We start from the raw sequence: 21,234 nt of genomic DNA on the forward strand, positions 1-21,234 counted from the left end.
ACTGGAGTATCCAACAACAATTTGCTCTAACATAAGACTGTGTACGCCAAGAACTGTTCGAGGACTCCGCCCACCTTGCCCTGCTCACGCATGGAGCGCAGCCTCGTAGCTGCAGGGGCCAGATAACAAGGGTCTTGAAATTGCTAAACTAAACTAAACTAAAATATATGTATATATCTATTACGAACATAATTTCAAGGACTTATCATATTATATTTTCCCAACCTTCCTAACAAAGAGTAAAGCTCATCGTCTGCACTATCATGCCCTCATGTGGACACAATCAATCTGCCTTCACCTCCTCGACATTTTAATGCCTTCCTGTTCAGTAGAGATAAGAGCAGGTCTGCCTCCACCTCTTACAGACTGGTTTACGCAGTCTTGTCCATCAGAGAAACCTAAGTCTTCCTTCACTCGCTGTAAACAGATTTATGCCTTCTTGTCCAGCAGGAGGGAGGGTATCTGCCTCCATCTCCTACTGAGAGGTTTACGTCTTCTTGTCCGGCAGAGAGCATTTCTGCCTCCACCTCCCCAAAAACTGTCTTTCCTATCTTGTCCATCAGAGAGACAAGAGTCTGCCTTTTTGTCTACCAACAGACGAGAGCCTTGAGTAAAGTCAGCCCCTGGAAGAAGCGAAACAATTGTTTTCTACTTCCGGCTGCAAAGCCGCGAATCATGGATACATTTTTGTACTAGTATCCGTCAGGGTGTGGCAGTTTGTTTGGGTCAGTTGCCCTGGCAATGTTTATTATGGTTAACACTTAATATTACGTTGAAGGGTTAACCCTGGATTAGGTCAGAGGTAAAGTGTAAATGTCACACTGAGAAAAATAACCACCATATGAACGCTTACAAACAGTGACGCCAATCAAACTGAGTTAAGCACAAAAGCGAAAACCAAAACTTTACACTTTCAATGTTTTCAAGGATGCTAGTGATACGTAAAAAGCACAAAACAATAATGTTAAAAATGATTTTCGTAGTGAATTCTTAAGACTACATCAATGTACTTTGTAGTGAATTGTGGTACTTTCCAGAGAATCATACACAAAATTCATAGTCAATCGGTGATTAACCTTATTTCCCTATCAAAATTCCGGTTTAAAGTAGAAACCTGCTTGGACAACTGTTCCATCTCCCAGATGGTACTTAGGAACATAGGAGAGTAGAACCTTTCGAAGAACGACGTGATCCTTCAAGGATGCCAATAACGCACAGATGCCTACTCAAGTCAATTCAAGCAGGGATGTCCCTTTGGAATCTAAATGGTCTGATTCTGCTTGGTTTCTGATAAAGAAACTTTAACAAGCTGGCCAGTTCGGGAAGTGACTCGTTCGTTCGTACAAGAGCCATAAACTTCCCCCGTGCAGTCTGTTGCCTCGGAAACTTGTGTTTGCTCTCCCAGTTCAGAGAAGGCCTGAATAATTTCATCAGAACTTACTTGAAACAATTTCCAGAATGTTAGTTTACTTACACCCACAAGTATGCCATTATCATTACAAAGCTTGAGAACCTCGAACAGCTGCTGTATTTCAAGCCCCAGGTATATCAAAAACGGGTTACGAAGAACGTGATGACACGCGTATATCTACGATTTAAAAGGACCATTAAAAGGGTCAGGAATAATAATACACAAGCATAACATGCATTTCCAATCTCTTTGCTCCTCCTCTTGTATCAAGGGGAACAGTGAATATTAGTGAGGTGTCAGCCCCCTCCACATGCCTTTTGCAGAGATACAAGACAATGAAACAGATTAGTATAGTCTCCACTGGGTCTGATGTGCTATTATACGGTATAGCGAAAAAAATGATAGCCTCTTGAGCACGACCCTCGAAGACAATGGTAAGACCTCGGGGTATGATGGCCCGACCCTTGAGATGACTCAAGATTCAAATCATCATACCTAAGGACCATACTGTCGTCTTTGGAATTAATGCTGTATAAGTTTTGCGTCTATCCCCTTTTTTTCTCTCTGTTTTTCAAAGAAAACCTTTTGTTTCGAAACATGTATCCCCACCCCTTATCACAGCCGTTCTCTTTAATGCATCAGGCGAAGACGAATTGTGCCACACGGAAACTAATTATACTTACAGGCCTTCTCAAGCCCTTGGGAGCCAGCCAGCGTCCAGCAATCCAAGACGCATTCCCCAGAATCCTCAGACATGGGAGCGCCACTGATATAGGTCAGGATGTTGCTGGGCCGGTCAATGCTACATTCACGACCTCGCTGGCACATGGCATTTCACTTTCCTTTTATTCCTTACAGCTAGGACCAATCAGCTAAGGATGTATGGTACTTTTCAACATACAGCGTATGAAGAATACAAACAATAGCAACATGAGTCGGTCAATAAGCACAAATATTACGGTAACGTGAACCGAGGTGGTCATCGTTAATCGTTCACTTACGTAAAAGAAGAAAAAAATCACCTGTACTCCTGACCAACTGTTGATAACGCCTGCCTAACTTATGATGCTACAGGACGGGTATACGGATGACAGCCACACCATATTTTCCCTCTACTAATCGATCATTCAACAATCGTATTTGTACTACAATACTGGCAAATAAAACTTTACCCACTGGAGAACCATATCTGAAATGACATACAAAAGATATAGAGCTTAAGAGGATAGAAATAGCTAAGTTTCGCAATACACAATACAGTGCAACTGAAATTACACGATGTAGTACTTTTTTTTTTCTAACAATGATTCCTTCTTCAAGCCATTCTTGGTGGGGATGGGGGCGGACGGGATATTTCTTCTAAAGGTTATAGTTTGTGGATGATTTCTTCACCGTGAAGTCATTCTCTGTGACGTATTCCTTCTAGTGTCATTCTTTGAGGGAGGATTCATCCCAGGATTTTTTTCTTCTTCAAGGAAAATTCCTTCTCAGGTTCACCATACATCTGCATCTGTAGCAGTTATATATATATAAAAAAAAAAGACAATCTCGCTAAAAGTGAACACCAACAGAGGCAATCTCGGAAGACGTCAGCATAGCGAAGTCAGAGTCTTAAATGGCTCCAGATACTGTCATACGTAAACCCTGGGTGGACCCCCAGTTCATCAAGAGTGCATTAAGGAAATAACAGACGATCTAGCTAGAGCCTAGGTGATTACAGCGATATGGGTACGGGATTTCGTATCAGGATATAGAATATGTCGATTATAAATCCGATTTGGAAATGAATGCCTGAACTAGTTTACTTTACTGGTCGCTATGAAGATACTATAAGTGATAAAAGCATTTACTCTTTTTTCTTCTTCTTAACGTTAATGTAACGGTGGTATGTTTCAGTTGTGCGGGGTTTCCAAAGGGCAAAACTAGATCAGTTCTACCATGAATAGCTGCTAGACAGCTAAATTCATAAACGAAAAAACTGATAAATCAATATGAAATATAAATCAAATCAACTACGACCTCTCAATGGCGTGGTCTTAAATGGCACTAGGTTCGTTGATTCGTTTGCGCATTAGGCCTATCAGCTGCAGGGTCATTCAGTCCGTTACCGTCATGCTATTACATCAACCGAAATGTTTACATCTTCAGGTGGTGCAGAGAATTCTTAGACCACGTATATTCAACTCTCTGGGTGGACCATGATATTCACTGAACAATCATGTACGCCACTTTTAACAAAAACTTCCCTAACATCTTCACAACTGGTCGTTCTTAAATAAGTAATAATAAATACGTAAAATCTGAATTCTGCAGCAACTTTCAACTACAAAACAAACGATAAAGTTGCTGATAATCTGAAGATGAGCGTAATTACAGCAATTGTGTTGTCATTTATTCATACGGTAATGGTTATCTTCACACCAACCGCAAACGTGCCTGCCACAACGAATATACACTTCTGGTAATCCGGTTCCAGTCATATACAAACCACTGTAAACAATCGGCGACGTTTTAAACAAGTTTTATTTGCTATTCATCTTAATTTTCCCGTACTGTTATCATCATTATCATTACTGCTATCAATTATTCTTATCGTTACCTATTTTCTATGATTCATTAATTGTTACTGTTTCTATTTTCAGTCAAAATCCCTAGGCTTTGCCGTTCAACAGACTCCTAAAAGTGTCCAGAAGAATATTCGAGTATTTCCCAATACCTGGCTCTTGACTTCGTCGCTCTAATAGCTACCTGTATGATGGGTATTTGAACCTAAAATCGGAGTATCAAAAGAGACATCTGAGATATCCAATTCAGGATATCTGATGAGGCCTTCAAAATTCCGGGACTCTTCGTTATACGTTTTGTTCCCCAGGAATAGTGACATCCTCCTAGGCCGTCAACCTGTAATGAGCATAAGAGTGTCCTCTTGAGTACAGTGTAACGAGTAATGCTCAATTCCTTGAGCATAAGAGTAAACCTTGGGCAAAACGTTACGACCCTTTGAGTATAACAGTGCGAGCCCTAAAAGCATGGCGTTACGGCCCATGAGCATGACGTTACGACTCGTGAGCATGACAACTGCGAGCCTTGAGCATGACAGGACGACCGCTGAATACGTTACGACCTCTTACCATAAAGGTACGACTACCGACCTTAACGGCACGACAACCGACCACGACGGAATGCCCCTTCGATATGATGGCCTGGCCTTTGACCTGAACCGCAAAAGGTCGCTTCAAAGGCCAAGTCATAATTCCCAATGATCCATCGTGCTCATGGGGTTCATCAGTCCTGAAGCATAATACACTCAACATGACCTTCACACAAGTCACGCACTCTTCTTTCTTTACATAATCACTTTCCTTCACATTCCCAAGTTTATGGAGCAATAAAGTCTTATAACTTCAACGTTAAAACAGAAACCACAAACATTTAGCTTCCCACGCAAGACACTATGTAATTACTTAACGTCCAGCGATTCGAAAGACAGCTTTCCCTAGTGTTTCCATTGAAAAATGGCTGACAATGTTCCAACTAATGAATGGCTGGCAACGTTTCCTCTGAAGAATGGTTAACAATGTTTCCACTGATGAATGGCCAGCAAAGTTACCACTACAGAATGGCTAGCGATGTTTGCACTGAAGAGTGATTAGGAAGGTTTCCACTAAAGAATGGTTAGCAATGTTTCCACAGAAGAATGGCTAGCACTGTTCCCACTGAAGATTGGCCAGCTATGTTACCACTGAAGAAGGGCTAACACTGTTTCCACCCAAGAATGTCTAGCACTTTACCACTGAAGAACGACTACAAAGTTCATGCAAAACAAATTTCGCCCAGTTTAGCCAAGCCGTCGCGGACGAAGTTTTCTGTGAGAGTACCCAGGAACACTAATAGGAACTGTGTACGAAGACCACTGAGCGCATCGGTATGATCCTTGAGCAAGACGGGAAGACTCTTGAACACGACAGTGCGATCAATCAGCACAACGGTAGGGCTTTTGAACACGACAGTTCGATCCTTGAGCACGACGGTAAGGCTTCTGAACTCATTTCGATTCTTGAGCACGCCGGTGGGGACTTTCAGCACAACGGTGCAACCGCTGAGGGAGAAAGATAAAACCCTTGAGCACGACGGAGCAACCCTTAAGCATGACGGTAAGGTTCTTGACCATGAGCAAGACAATAAGATCCATGAACACAACATTAAGACCTTCAAGCAAGATGGTAAGAAACCTCAAACACGACGGTAAGACCTTTTAGCACAATGTACGATCCTTGTCGGTAAGGCCAGGCCATCATACCCAAAATTCGTACTGACGTCCCCTAAGGTTGTACCACTAAGGTCATGGGGTTAAATATATTAGCTCGTTCAGAAGCAGGAGACTAAAGTGTTGTATCAACATCCTAATTCCTTCCAACAACTACACTAATCAACTCGTTTCCACCCAGAAGGGACGTGAGTAGATGAAGATGAGTTGCATTTAGCCCAAAATTCACTCACACTCTCCAAGTCTTAAACCTTGTTTTCCAAACGTCTTGAGTACAAATCAAATTCATTACTAAATCACCAGAACTATAGGATGCATACATCTGCATTCACTGGCTAATGGTCTACAGAGTCCTGGCTACTGGCGTACAGTCCCGGCTAGTTGTGTGGAGTGTCATAACTACTGTGTAAAGAATCCTGGCTACGGCATTGGGCTTTTCACTAGCGCACTGTCTTAGCTACTAGAGAACTGGGGGTTTGGGTAGTAGAAAATGTCCTGGTTATTCGTGAATACAGTTCTGCTTACTAGTGTACAGAATCTTTGATGCTGATTTACAAGGCCATGGTTATTACTTTAGTGTTCTAATTATATACAGAGTCTAGTTCAAAGCCTACAGAGTCCTGACAATAACGAACGTCTCCCTAGTTACGTATGGTCAGTTGGTGTAATTCCTCTGTACCACAGAACGGAATAATGACTTGTAGTTTAGAGCCCTAGTTACAACATTACCGAGGTCAGGATACCTGCATTTGGAAGTTGGGTTAATAAACAGCAACAAGGAGCAGCCGTGTCCTTGGCTGGGCGTCAGAAAGTGAGACTGACATGTGACTCATTCACTCCCCACCCCAACCCAAACCTCCCACCAGACAATGATGTCACAGATATGACTATTGGCTGATGTCCCAGTTACGTCAAAATGGTTAGTGTTGTCTCTAACTACATCAGTTACCGTTGCAGTCTTCCTTATTACGTCAGGTTCGATATCTCTTTGTTATGCAAGGTTAGGTGGTGGTGTTTTCCTAGATATACTAGGTCAGGTGTATCTCTTACATTTCTGATTTTCCCCACCTAGAAAAGTTACGTTATCTTATACACGGTAGTTTTTTTTTTTCAAACGATACGTCAGGTTACCTTCAATTATACATAGCTGGGGAAGAGGTGATTTCTAGATGTGACTGATTGTCTTTGAGTGTTTTTTTTTTTTTTGTCAGGATCTTTTTCATTTCAATGTACAGTCGGGTGATGGTTCTGTACATAACTCGGGTAGAGTTTCGTCCTATTTATGTAAGTTACATGAGGTCAGGCAGAGTGGTTTTCTCAATTATGAGGCCAGATAACGTCGTCTCGAATTATGTAAGGATGGGTGGGGTTGTACTGCATATGATGTATGGTTGTCTCGTCTTTCTAGTTATATTTGTTGGGTGGTGTCACCTCTCAAATTCCAACAGGTCGGATAGTGTTGTCTTTCAAGTTATATCAGGTCTTTCTAGCTGCATCAGGTCAGGTGATGTTGTCTTGCTAATTACATCAGATCAATTGCTTACGTCTTTCTTATCACTTTCAGGTCTGTTAGCGTTATCTTTCTAATTACATCAAGGAAGGTGGTCTCATCTTTCTAATTACACCAGGATGGGTGGAGTTCTCTTTCTCATTATTTCGCATCAAATGATGTAATTTTTCTAATTACATCTGGTCAGGTGATGGTCTTTTTAATTACATCTGATCAGTTGGTCATCTTTCTAATCAAATCAGGTTGGGTAGTGTTGTCTTTTTATTACTTCAGATCAGTTGGAGTCATCTTTCTAATCAAATCAGGTTGGGTAGTGTTGTCTTTTTATTACTTCAGATCAGGTGGTGTCATCTTTCTAATTACAACATATCAGTTCTGATGGTGTCATCTATAAAGTTTCGTCAGACCAGGTGGGATTATCTCTAATTACATCAGGCCAGTTGGTGCTGTCTTTCTAGTTACATCAGGTCAGTTGGTGGTCTTTCTAATTACATCAGGTCAGTCCCTATATTCATCAGGTGTGTTGCCTTTCTAATCCTATTAGATTAGGTGGTGTCATCTTTTTATTTATATCAGGGTGGGTTTTTTCTAATTACATCAAATACCGTGGCGTCTACTTTCTAATAATATCAAGTTGGGTGGTGTCATCTTCATCAGGTTGATTAGTAACATCTTTACGTCACAACACGGTGTCATGATTCTAATAACATATAGAGTCAGTTAATGTCTTTACCACAGGTGTGTGGTGTCATCTCTTCAATCACATAAAGTTAGGTAGTGTCATCTTTACAACCACATCAGGTTTGGTGGTGTCATCTTTCTAGATGCAGCAGGGCAGATGTTGTCATGTTTCTGGTTACATCACACTGAGTGGTGTCATCACTCTAAATATGTCGAGATGGGTGGTACTGTTACACGAGTAAATCAAATCAGTTGGTATTCTCACTCTAAATGTGTTGCACTGATTATTGCTGTTAAGTTAGGTGCTATCATTCTTGTAGTAACACCATCTCTTATTTATGTCACATCACTTGCCATGACTCTCCATTCTACCTCTTGTTTACGGCAAAATTATCTTCAGCTATGTCAACATGGTGTAGAGAATTTTATGACTGTGGGACCTCATACCTCTTTTTGCTGAACCGTTTAACACTCTATATTCATTATTATCTCTTTATTCATCTTGTTCCACTCAATTACTTTCAATTCTTTTCAAATCTGTTTCTGGCTAAGTTCAAAACTATCCTCTAGGTGATTAGTTTCAAACTACTATATAAAGAACCCTCCAAGTAAAGCTCCTCAAAAAAGAAAAGAAATAAACTACATGGATGTATGTTAGCATCTGTTGGAAATACAAACTATAATTTCTACTATGCAATTGACCAAAAGCATGCAACTTAAGTTTCATTATCTTGTCACAAAATACAGATTTTGAGAAGAATCAAACACAATCTAAAGGCGAGTCTTTGTCATATATAAATATTCAAACATCATGCAATCCCCTTGCCTTATAACTCCCTTCCTAAACTATCATGTTGTTGTGTACCACTTTTTACTTTTCTCCAATCTAACAGTTTAATACCTTTTCTCATATCATAATCTGTTTTGTTTTGTACAATTCTCTGTTGTTATTACACCTTATAATTTCTTTTAACTGTATAATTGCTTGTACAGTATTAGTACAATATACTTTTACTATTATCTTAAGCCTCTCATTTATGCAGTGTTAGATTCTGAGATAGTGTGCATGTGTTATGCACACTATCTTATTGCTTTTAACATTGATCAATTGTACTTATTGCTTTCATCAATAATCTAATTGTAAGCAAATTTTAGTTCAGACCAATCTATTTGTGTCGAGTTTGCTTTTCGTTTTTTTAATCTTACAAATCATAATGGTTATATTTCAAGACAAAGAAACTCTTACTACTTACTTCAATATACCACAGTTATCATTGCATTTAATAAAAGAAAAAAGCATGTTGCTGTAACCTAAGATACTGTTAAACTTGTTTAATTCAATGCAGTATGTTTGCATATGTTCAAATCACATCCTACATTACACACAAATTTTACTATTTTAGCATGACTATACTTCACAACATATCTGTGCCATCATTCATTTATGAAAATGTCTTTCACTAAATTCATTTATTCCTCATTTTAAAAAGTAATTATAAATCTAACAATGTGCACTACATTTCATTATCAGATTGATGTAACCCCTTTATACAAATTGATATTTCTTTAGCCATGAGAATTTTTTACCTCAAACAGATTGCAATAAGTTTTAGCTCGAGTTTTATCACAAGCTGTACTTGCCATACATCTAATAACAAAACCTATTATACAGTATTAAGCTGTAGCTCAATCTTTATTTCTCATAATTCATTTGTGCCTTGCAATTATATAATCTTCATTTCTTAAAAAGAACTCATATCCAACAATGCAATTAAAAGCGTATCTTCACATGTAATCTAGTGCCTATGAGATGTAACCCCTTTGCACTAACCAATACTTCTATAAAATCAGTAACAATCCTATCCTTTCTGAAAAGCTTTATACTACTGTATTGTACTTCAAATATGCAGATCAATAACCAGTTAATGTTAATATCAAAATATTTCTGATTAATCATGATCATTAAAATGAATTGAATGAATCAATGCTGTCTCCTAATAACAAAGCCAAACCCCTCCATCTTCTGTTACCTTCCTTTCTAATGTAGATTCTGTGGAGCTTAAATCTGATTCCATCTTCTTGGGTAGTTTTGTCCATGCGATTCCCAAATAATTTATTTCAATTACCTCAGTGTAGTCTCTTAACACCATTTCTATTAAATTTCTTATCATTTTCTGTACTCTGTTTCTTCTTGTGGCTTGTTTCAATTAATTCACTACAAAAAAGTATTTCATCACATCTTTCTAACTCATTTATTGCTTTGCTTTAAATGTCTTTTTATGGATTCACCTCTTATCTAATTTTGATATCAACACTGCATAAAAGACAGAAAAAAACCTTTCCCTGTTGAAATAACTGTTTAATTCCACTGCTGCCATCCTTTCCTATAGCTCAGCTCCTTATTTCAAGTGAAATCTATGTTGCCTGCCACTGGACTCTCTTGAAGATTTTTATGTCTCCTCAAGATGCAAGATCAAACTAAATTATATTCTGATTTTAGTTTAATATATGCAATATAACTTTCCTGAACATATACTACACTTGAAAGCAAATACCTACCAATTCTGATCTGTTCAGGAAACAGACTGGGTACTAATTTCTCTCCTGCAAAATGAGTCAAAACCTGCCATTTTACTATGCTCTATCTTCATCACTTTACATTAGGCCACATTAAATTTCATTTACCATATATCTGCCCAAAATAGGACACTGTCTAGATTGTATCTGTATGCTATCACAATCAAAAACAATCCATACTTCTTTTATCAGTTTAGTATCATCCTTAAAATGATGTATGGTTCCAGTTCCTCTGGTAAGTCATTCAAAAAATTAGGAAAAGCAGAAGCCCCAAAGTATGTCCCCACAGATCATAAACGATTACTTTAACCAAGCTCGCAAAGGCAATTCTGATGAGTGTCCTTCGTCCTCCTCTATTTACATAATTTTTGATCAAGTGAAGGAATCTCTCTCTAATGCCTAGAAGGACATTTTTCTTTTGACCAGTAGGGAATACAGTACCTGTAAAAGGCTTACTTGGAGTTTGAGAACACTGACTCAGTACTCTGTTCTGACTAAATTTGTGATAAGTTTTCTTATGGATTACAAAAACTAATAAGAATCATCGTCAGCTTAAATAATTTAAGCTTTTAGTTAATTTTACATATAAAATGAGGATCTGAATGACTGGCAGGGATTACTATCAGTTGCAAATAAAGATTTTTCTTGTTTTTTATACTATTTTCACCTTCATATTAATCTACCATAATCATCACTCATCTTTCCATTTTGTTTGACATTCAAAATATTCATTATCTTCTTACACTGCAGTTTTCCATGTTCATCAATCTTTGTTGTCTCCTTTGGCTGCTCTAACGGTGGGTCATTCAAGATAATCCCACCTTATTCTTGAGTACTTTTCTTTTATCATACATATACTTTTATTGAAAGGTTTCCTTTTTTTCCTGCAAGATACTGTTAAAAATGGAATTCTTTTCAAAGTAAACTCAGAAAGTTAGGTAATACATCCTTTACTTGATACTTTTAGTGTTTGTACACTAATTGAAGGATGAGTATTCATATCTTTTATTGGACTTCATTTCAGGCCCAGTGAGACCACTTTACAGATTCACATTTGAAGATATGCTAACTTGCATATGTAAGCATAATCAATACAAGAGAATTTTGAATCAATAAACACAGTATAAATGTTTATAGTACAATTAATTACTAAAAAAGATATCTTGGGGAAAAAAGTAAAAAATTCATGCTCTAAAATAACAAATGAAACCAAATAGCAATCATCAGAATTTTCAAGCCTTATCTCTTTATAACGCAAAATCACTTATTCAGACTTCTGCAAGTCTGTATGAACCATGTTCAAGGTAAGATGAATTTCTAACAATAATGATACTAGGTACAGAAAAATAATACTGTAAAACGTGGTACTACTGTACAGTACTAGACAAGGATGGTCTGTATAACTAAAGTGATGAAAAGAATAGAAATTACAGTATTTGTATGATTATGATTAATAAAAGAAAAATGCTTTGGGTTGTCAGGGCCAGAGCATGTAGGTGGGCATGAAGCATGCATGGGACATAACAAACTGGAGCTAATATGGTACACAGAGGCCAACACGCTGTTAGTGGGATGAACCAGGGAATATGAAACAGTCAGGTGAAACTAGGAAGAGGTCTGTGGAGCTTGGCTATGAATGCTCTGATTTCAGTGCATTTTACATAACAGCTACAGAGCAAATGCAACAGCTCTTTGCCTTTTTATAGCCCTACCTTGCTGATGGGGAAAACAAATATATATACATTCATTCACCACAAATGATGATCTCATTAATAATGCTGGTCAGAAAAGTTTGGTGCAAGTGATCACAAACAAATTACTTCTGAGGTAAATTTCAACACTACATGTATGTTTGTCAACATGACAGGTGCAAAAAAATACCCAGTTTTAAATGTGCAAATTTCAATGCTCTTGACAAGGAAACCTGGGATATAGTCTATGAAAATGACTTGAAAGTATTTTGGAAAAGCTTTCAAAAAACCTTCTAAGTAGCATGGGGAACATACGTACTAATGTATGATAGATGGTCTATCTATAAAAGAAAGCCAAAGTGTGGAAAGGTGGAATAAATAAACTGCATGCTGTCTAAAAAATGTCTCATAAAGCCTGAGAGAATACATTAACTGACATGATAGAATAAGTTATCTAAACTTGTGTAAAGTATGATAGTTATATAACAAAGTAAACATTAATATGAAGAGCATATACATGAAAACAGCAGAAAAAACCAACAGCAGCTTTACGGTTATGTTTGAAGCAAGAAAGTCATTAACCAGTCAATAGGTCTATCAGTTATGGAAAATAGTGATTAGGTTTAAGACAACAAAGCCATGTCAGTAATATCAAATGACTTTTTCTGTATTTACGATAGAAGATACAAACCATGTCCTGAATCCAAGTTCATTTATAGAGGATGGGAGCATTCCCCAACAAACTGACGTATGAACAGAAAACATACTTTCAGCAATAAAGTGAAAATACATAAAACTGCATGCTCTGACAAGTTTTATCCCAAAACAATGAAAGAGGTGAAAAATGAAATTCTTAAGCCCTTGACTGCCCTTATCAATAAGTCACTTATCATGGGATGAGTTCCAGATGAAAAGAAGCTTGCTAATGTAACATCGATATTCCAAAAAGGTTATAAGTCACTGCCAGGAAATAATTTTCCTATTAGCTTAATGTCTATAGTTAAAACTCATAGAAACCATCATCTGAGGTAGAATTTTAAACCAAACAGAGGATTACCACATAATAAATGATCCTCAGCATGCTAGTCTGACAAATCTGCTTGATTTGTTTTATGATATAATCAACATGAATGATGAAAGTAAAGCAGGGGGTGTTCTTTATCCCGATTTTTAGGATGCTTTTGATGAGGTTTTGCACCAAAGGTTACTAGCAAAAATTAAGTCACATGGCACAGATGGGGTTGCATTTCAGTGGATAGGAAACTGATTGACTGTAAATGGAGGGTTGTGATTAATGGAAAAGCTGCAGTGAGGTTAGATTTTACAAGTGGAGTGCGACAAGGATGAGTCTTGGAAACTGTTCTCTTTCTCGCATACATCAACAATACTGATAAATGGCCTGCATTGCATGATATCAAAATCTGTTGATGAAAAGCTGGGAAATAAATCTACAAACAATCTTAAACAACTACAGCTTCAAACTGTAATAGACAAACTGATGGACTGGGCTCATAGGTGGCAAATGAATCAATATCGATAAGTGCAAAGTTTTACATATTGGTGATAAAACCGAAAAGGCAAGCTACAATATGAATTCTGTTGAACTGCAAAAGGTAAATGGGGAAAAAGACTTGGACAATAATCTCTGGAGACTTTCAATCAAGTAAGCAGTGCACAGAAAAAAAGTGAACAAAATTCTAGGATTCATAGGTAGGGACTTCAAATTTAAGTCCAAGGAAATGTTTACAATTGATTGGTTTGTCCACGTCTTGAATACCGAGTTCAGCTTCTGTCGTAATACCAAAAAAATAGAAAAAAAGACATACAGGCTGGAGAGAGTACGACGTCAAGCTACCAAGATGATTCCCTGACTGAGAAACAAATCCTATGAAAGCAGATTTAACAACTTAAATAATCTTGATGTATCAAGCTACTTAAGACTTGATTCGTCTGATTTTACACGCAGTAATTGATAAAAACCTGAGGACAAAGGTTTTACTTTGAATGAAGGGAAGTATCTTTTCTTTAACAGTATTGTTAACACTTGGTACAATCTGATAATTACAGTGGCTGAAAGCAGTACTGTAGATATAATCAAGAACAGACGATAAATACTGTGCTTCAAGTCCATTATTTGCAACACCTTAGTAACCGTAACAAGATTCTCACTGAATTATCTGTATGCCTTCTAACTTTTACCAAACAAATCTGAGTTTCTACTATCTTGCACTATCATAAACAGCCCCAAAATGACCCAATAGTCTGTTCAGTTGGGGAGCATCACTATCAACCCAAACTGGAACATCCTTGCAAGTAGGTCACCTAGAACTTCAAATTATATCATATCCTGTTGAGCACTCTCCTTATTCTAATAAGTAAAAATGGGATATTGGGTGACAACAAACTCTCAAAACATGGCATTATATTTCAAGAGTTTATTTTGAGGGGCAATTAATCTGACGAAGTAATATTTCATACCCACAGGGATCTATTACCACTTACTTCCTTCCACAAGGCAAAAGCACCACTCTTTCAAAGTAACTGGAATTATTGTATAGTAGGAATGGATGTTACTTGTCTTTCATATAACAGGTCCCACACATATTCTGTCTTTTATTAGGTATGATCATCTGGTATCTCCACAATACTATGTTAAATTACTATAAGAGAAACAGCATCCAGGTCCTTGTGCTTTGGAACTGAAGACTGCTCTCAGATCTCATGTCAGTAGCCTGATTTCCTGGCTGTAAATTAGTGTCATTAGCCAGTTCATGTTGGTGATCTCTATGCTTCTTGCTCTCTTGCTTTCAGTCTTCCTTCACTCTCTTCATTATTTTTTTTTGTTTAAGTTCCTTCCTTTCCCTCACAAATGCCCCGAACATCTCCAATGTCCTCGAAAATTCGTTGAGTGCTATGCCACTTCAGGAGTTAACAGGTAACTGTACAACAAAACATTACTTGACCTTAGCCCTTTTTTACTGGTACTTCCCCAAACCTCTCATTAACCTATTAAGAATGTCGAGAGTATCACACAAACAACATTATTGTTACCAATCAATGCAATCTCCACCAAACTAATAAATCTGAATTTGCTAATTTTGTTCAAGTGCTCCACACCTTTAACAACCCCAGCGAAATCTAAAATGGACAAATACTGAGATTATCACCTAATCACAAAACAGCAAAATATTTAAAATTCATATTTCTAATTTGATAACATTTTCTTGTTCACAGGGTATGGACCAAATGCACACCAACATACACATTTTGTGAAAGGATATTTTGCAAAACTGAGTTTTACCCCCTACACAAAACTAGTCAACAGATAATGACATGAATAGTAAGAAATTTAATAATTCATATTTCTAATTTAATATCATTAACCTCTCATTTACACGGTGGGGATCAAATGCACACCAACACACATTTTGTGGAAGAATATTTTGCAAAACATGTGAGTTTTATCCCCTAAAAAACTACAAGTGCTTCATCGTTGACGGACACGCGTTGTTTTAGCAATATGTGTTCTACTCTCATGAGATCAATTGTCACCACTGTAGAGAGTAATTTAAAAGTGTGGGATTTTTCCCCTTTTCACTCATAAAACCTACGTGGGGCATGTGAGGTATTAACTAATGAACGTAAAGTACTAATAAACATAAAATATAAAGATAACCTATTTATTTTGATGGGATTCCATCGTTATCAAAACGTACTTCACTTAATGCTAATGATAATTTGTTTCGAGAGGTAATCAAGCAAATTCATGTCTAAAGAGATCTGTGGGACGATCCGATAAGTATCAATTCTATCCCTATATATCTATAACAGGAATCTGTGTGGAACAAATATCAGAAGCATTTAATTCGATGCCTCCATCTTTACAAACTTCTGAACTAACCCAAGATATCAGCAAAAATCGGATTCAAATATTACGACGAATGGCGGCATTCTGTGGAATGTATAAATCATTAAAGGAAATTAGGCATTTCTAGACCATACAAGGATATTTACTTGTTGAATTATAGATTCATCATGTTTCTATAACGACTTAAAAGAAGAACAATGCTCAACAGAATCCGAAAAAGCGCCAGGTAAATGATATCTGCCGTCAGAAGGACGGTCACTTTTCTAATATTAGAAAATGTCCAGTACGTGTTCTAGGAAAGTGATTTCAATGAATCCTATTCACTAAGTTTTATTCAGTGAGTGCTTTAGGCCCTAAATTTCATAACCTTGCCCACTTTACACATAAAACTGTTGAAGTATGAGATGATTTACCTAGAATCCCCCACTTTATATCAAATTCAGAGTGTATAAACACTCCAGTCACTGTATAAATCACCTACGGAAATTCAAGACTATAATACGCCAAGGAGGAACATGTAATAAACTAACCTTAAAGTACATAAAATTTCAAAAAATGTCAAAATACAGTTCGAACCAACATACTGGGCGGGTCTATCTGTTAATACATTAGAATAAAATTCCTACATCACAAACCTGGATGATACATGGTCAATTGTATAACAAAAACATTCCATACCCCCCCCCCCCCTTTTTGGTTGGTTGCACTTTCTTTCCGGGATTTAAACTCATTATATTTGGTCTTTATTTACTTAAACATCTAGTTATCCATAAAAGCTTACAGTAAAATCAAGACCAAATAATTCGAATAAAACAAAATCTTACTTAACTTTAAGGGTCACTGGGTTTGCAGTAGACCTACCTCAGTATTCACAAATGACTAGCTAGTGCTTATTGAGTCTGGCTATGAATTCATTTGAAGTTTTGGCATCAATTACATGCGAGATATCATTTTATTCCAATACAACCCTCTAGTTAAAGAAAATCTTTTATAATCAGCATTGTATAACACTTCTTATAATTCCAAAGAACCTCCTCTACAAGCTTCTACTACTGTACCTACCTTTATGATGTCTTAGAGGACACAATAAAAAGGAAACTCCTAAATGATGTCCACATGTTCATTCTTTATCTACGTACATAAACGTTTCTTCGTGTACTTGGTTCTAGTTCCCGACGTTTGACAATCTCGCATCACCGAACACATGGCGGGAGGTCTGGCTAGCTGTTAATAAGTAAACAAGACAATCGAGTTGAGTGACAGGTCAAGATATTTTAGTAGTTAAGGATCTTCCAAGGGGTTATTGCTACCTTAAGGTCAGTAATTGCACTGAAAATATCAGTAAGATTACTATTGAATTTATCACTATGAACATTACACAACTTCTATGGGGAACATAAACAATTACATATTAAGTATTACCAAAAAAGGAAGTCACCTACCACATATTAAATGACACATCTTCATCCCTTGAAGTGTCACGACCTACTGACACTGGCGTTCCACAAGACCACGAGGCTCCGCGTGACTGACGTTTCTATCTAATTTCTATGTTGAATTAATGCTTTTAGCTAAATATATTATCGCTAAAGCAGTGCTGAATATCTATCATAAAAATACTATCACCTTAAAAAAAGATGATTACCGAGGATTAATTCTAAACTGTGAATCCTTTCATTTTACAAGAACATGATATCGGAAATGTGATTTGCGCTACTATTGTTTTTAAGAAACATTTCCCTAAGTATTATAACTAGTTTTTTTTCAGCTTAAGCACACTTAAAATTTCTAACCGACATAGTCCATCGGGATCCTGACATCTTGAACTACCACAATTTCGTACATAGTTCATAATATGAATATTTCATGCATAGGTTGTAGATGAAGTGTACTACGGCCATAGCTAACACTAATATATCACCAGTATCTACAAAATCAAGTAATTTCGTAGAGTCAAACTTAGATTTTTCTTTCCTTTAAGAGTCAAGGATTAAATAGAAAGGTTAGTTACAGGATACCACTTCGTGGCTGTCCCGTACAGTCCGGCACAAAACAACCTGGAAAGCCGTACAAAATTACCGTCCCAGAAGAACTGGGGGTTGAGGGGGAAGAGGGGGGGACGTATTTGATATGCTTTTGGTGGAGGTGGGGAGGGTGTTGTCAGCAGTGTGATAACTCACACGAACAAAATAATGCGAATCATTTACTACAAAAGTTTTTTTCTGGATAATATGTTCACACACACACACACACAATATATATATATATATATATATATATATATATATATATATATATATATATATATATGCAGAACCACCGTCAAGAGGTATATATGCACAACCACCACTGGAAAAGGATCAACCTATGGATAGCATTATTTAGCTGGGCTATGTGTTCGTCAAAGGTTGTATACGCCTTTGCAAGGCTGGTTATATAATTGATCAAACACTGAATAGGCCTATGCTGAGCAGGTTATCCTAGGCTAAGTGTTGACCAGTCATGTGTTAATCGTCGTCCTAACATATAACGAAGGATTATATGTTGCTATCATATAACCCGGTCTCGTGCACCAAAGCTCCTAACACACACACACACACACACTAGCATATGCCAGTTACCCATTTAATCGACAAGCCGCTACGGAATGATGAACATTTGGGTGGATTGTGGACCAGTTGCCATAACATTAGTTCGAACCAACTCAAGTTTGATCCCAGACAGCCCGTGCATGTCGACGGTCAGTAACGCTAATCCTTACACCACAGAGGGATGTATGTGTGCGTGTGTGTGTGTGTGTAAACAGAGGAGTGAAAGCATGGTACATAAACAAAGTTAAAAGACAAGCAACACGAGTGCAAAAACCTTCCTGTAACTATCAAACAATACTCTCACACAGAAAACCTCCAGTCAACAGGACAGATGTATTACGTTCATGACGTTACAGCAAAGAAGAGTAGTAGCCTTGACCTTTTCCACACCAGGATATAAAGAAAGGGGAGGCAACTGTCTTGCTTCCTGAAGAATGGGGGGAGGAGGGGGGGGGTTACCCCCGGGGGGTGGGGGGTTACCCCCTCCTCCCGAGTATGATACTGAAATCTGGAGATGCTTAACCGTGGATTAACTGTGTGGTGCTTTTTCCCACTGCTTTGGTTATCGTTAAGGAATCAGTTGTATGCATCCCTTCAGTCAGACAGATGATGAAAAAAGTCAAACTCTCACGCATACCCAGACTGATTTCAGTAAACACACAAATAAATGTGTACAGAACACACGCACGCACGCACGCACACACACACACACACACACACACACACATACACACACACAGACACACACACACACCTGGGATTATGCTAAGAGTTGTACGTCTTACGAGGATTATTGTGGTCAACTTGGAAGGACTGATCATTTACTTACCGTTAATCAAAGTAGGACAATGGGGGGAAAGACTGACAATGCATGAAGGGACGAGAGGCTGAGAGAGAGAGAGAGAGAGAGAGAGAGAGAGAGAGAGAGAGAGAGAGAGAGAGAGAGAGAGAGAGAGAGAGAGAGAGAGAGAGAGAGATCCAGTTGAAGTGATAATAAATGATCGTACTTTACTGACATATTTTCCCTACGACAACAACGTTTTCTCGTTTATTCACTTTATTATGACATTAATCCTTACTGCTACTAAGCTGCTCATGTCCGTTCTGTTCATTTATTCAAATCTCTTTTCAATCCTCTTGTTTACAGTACTCACTGTTCTTTCGCCTCGCGGTATCCCATTCCATCTCTATAGGCCCTTTCCCTCCCTTCCCATTTGTCGACCTGTTCTGACCCTAACCTCCAGCCTTTCCCTCCCTCTTCTCCGTCTTGATCTATGACCCTCCTCGTCATCTCACCAATCTATTCCTTCCTCCTTCTCCTCCTCTCTTACCACTTCCCTCACCCACACCTCCTTTGTTCCCCCCGCTCCCACCGGTCTCTTATATTCCACTTTCAATTACCTCGTCTCAAGTTTCAATTTCTCAGCCATTCCAGATTTCAAGCGCTTCGCCCGTCTGTTGCCTCGCCCCCCTGACTCCTCCTCCTCCTCTCTCGAGGTTCCCGGATCGTATTTCTCCCCAGAAGTCAATCCTTCCCTCGTCATGGACGTTATATTCTTGGTTTTCAAACATTATGGTACAACCGAAGTTTGTCTATCCTTCCATTCATCGCGGGAGACACCACAAAATGTCATGTTCATGACGTAGCCAACACAGCGCGACATGAGAGTAGAACAAAGACATATCCAGCAAGAAGGGCAAGGCATTGGGGCTTAACATTCCCTCGACTCAGGTGACTAACACCAATGGGTCGAGACGCCTCTGTTAATTGTCTGAGTTAGGTCAGGTATGGCCGTGCCCTGTGCGTTATATATATATATATATATATATATATATATATATATATATATATATATATATATATATATATATATATATATACTGTTGACGATTTTTTGTCTTATTTTCGGTTTAATGATTATTCTCAGCTTACATTTCGTTTCATCATTTTACTTTCTTATAAATGTTTTCCCCCAGTGACATCCTGGTATAAGTTTGGCAGTCTTTTGCAGTTTGAAATTCTCCTTTTGCAGCTTCAACTTTCCAAGGCCATCTTTATCAGTTTAAACTTTTGGTTATTCTCTCAGTTTATCCTGGTACTCGAAAATTTCTTAAAGCCATTTCAAGTCTGCCTTCTCCCAATACTTTTCCATTTGTAGTAGCTAATATTCGCACTTCATTTCAGCATCCTTCCTTAAACTTCCATTCACAAGGCGTACTTTTCGTTTCATTCTTCGCCCATCGTCACTGTAGTGTTGCCAACCTGCCCACTGCCTGCTCTTGTTTGTGTTATCCTAGTTCGCCTCTCCCTTCCTGTCGGCGGTGGTTCTGAGCTGTCCTCCGCTGCTCTAAGCCCTCCTCAGCCTCTCTCTCTCTCTCTCTCTCTCTCTCTCTCTCTCTCTCTCTCTCTCTCTCTCTCTCTCTCTCTCTCTCCACTTTACCTTGATAGTCCTCTGTCATATCAAGTCGTTGTGAAACCCTATCGATCTGGAGGTGGCGTTTCCTTCGTGGGTATAATTCCTATCCTCCCTAATGTTGCAGAGGCACATCTTTCGGCATCCCTCCCCTACTCTTTCTTCATGGCCAGTTGTTATTGCTTTCATTTTCTAATGTATCTCTAACGTGATCGGCAGTGTGT

At 38.1% G+C, this 21,234-nt stretch overlaps 1 long non-coding RNA gene across 1 annotated transcript in view; it reads right to left on the reverse strand.

Moving 5' to 3' along the window:
- LOC139759177 (uncharacterized) overlaps positions 1-17,601 on the reverse strand; it is a 33,846-nt gene extending 16,245 nt beyond the window's left edge. The window contains exons 1-2 of the long non-coding RNA XR_011715008.1: positions 17,448-17,601; positions 17,068-17,229 (exon numbers count right to left, since the gene is read on the reverse strand). This is a non-coding gene — a long non-coding RNA (uncharacterized lncRNA). The remainder of the gene's footprint in view (positions 1-17,067; positions 17,230-17,447) is intronic.
- Between the last annotated feature and the right edge of the window lie 3,633 nt (positions 17,602-21,234).

Source organism: Panulirus ornatus, chromosome 32 (genome assembly GCF_036320965.1).
Source record: "Panulirus ornatus isolate Po-2019 chromosome 32, ASM3632096v1, whole genome shotgun sequence".
NCBI classification, from domain to species: domain Eukaryota; kingdom Metazoa; phylum Arthropoda; class Malacostraca; order Decapoda; family Palinuridae; genus Panulirus; species Panulirus ornatus.